Genomic DNA, 1,274 nt, shown 5'->3' with positions numbered 1-1,274 from the left:
TACAAGTTCACTTCAACGTCACTTTTTAAATTTAAACTATAGTATTTCTGAAGCTAAGCATATAGAATATGCAGAGGCACATTTTTGACGAGAAAAACAAGCAAGCTACGGTTTAGCATGGTTTGTCGAATTTGTCAAAAACAGACCCAAGATCCAGGTAGCTATGGATGTTAACAAACTACTGCATTATGAGACGAATCCTTCACCTTCACAGTGGATGATAGAATTGTTCGCGGAAAAAAAAATCAAACTGGACGCTGTAAATAATGGTGGTGAAATTGCCGACGAAGAACTCTCCTTACCTTGGGTTTTTGCTTTAAGTGAAGGTGAATAATAATAACAGTGATAAAATACATATATAGCACGAAAGTTATGAATAACAAAGAAAAGAAAAGAAAAATCCACACACTTCAGAGTAATTATATAATAGAATAATATCAGTTATTAATAGCAAAGATAGGTCTTTCAAACTGCGAGTTTAGAATGGAAATAACAAAGATAAATAAAAACGCACTTCGAACATCCCCGGGATGGCATAATACAGTTATAAGTTGTTACAACCTATTTTCTAGAGAATAATAAAGTTATTCTACTCTACTTAATACTTCTGGCACAAATATGAGAGAAAAATGCTAGTTTAAAACACCATCTATTAACGACCAAATAAGCAAATTATCACGAAAAATTAATCGTAATCACTACTTTTTGTTGGTCATATTAGCGGTTTGTTTAGTCTAGTGACGTCATGACACTGTAGCAAACTTCCTCTGGAGGTAGTAGTTTTTTTTCTTTCTTTTTTTTCAAGAAATCTTGAACTGTCTTGCCGTTTAAAACGCGCCTTAGGGTATTTGATATATTTGAACTTTATTCAACTAAAAACAAATAAGAGTCGATTTATCTTGAATGTATACGATATGTGTAACATAGTGTATAATAATTTATGCACCAAAAAATCAAAACTGCAATTAATAATATTTGTGAAATATTTCATCAATGCTCACTTAGGGGTTACTTGCCTAAATTCAAACTCCTGCTAATAACTACATAACTTACGTCTCCTGCAAACCAAAATGTTTGGATCAATCGTAGTCCAGTTGCCATCCTCTCGACATGTAACCGTGTGAGAGTTATTGAGGTCCTTGAAGACACGATCCAATCGGCAGGATATCTCCACCTGGTAGGGTACGTGAATGCATAATTAGATTTCCAATTATTTCAAGACTCATAAAACACGTACATATTAATTTTTTTTATAAGCCTGAAAGTCTGTTAAA

This window comes from Penaeus monodon, chromosome 22 (assembly GCF_015228065.2).
Source record: "Penaeus monodon isolate SGIC_2016 chromosome 22, NSTDA_Pmon_1, whole genome shotgun sequence".
Taxonomy (NCBI): domain Eukaryota; kingdom Metazoa; phylum Arthropoda; class Malacostraca; order Decapoda; family Penaeidae; genus Penaeus; species Penaeus monodon.
Note: the sequence above shows the minus strand (reverse complement) of the source record.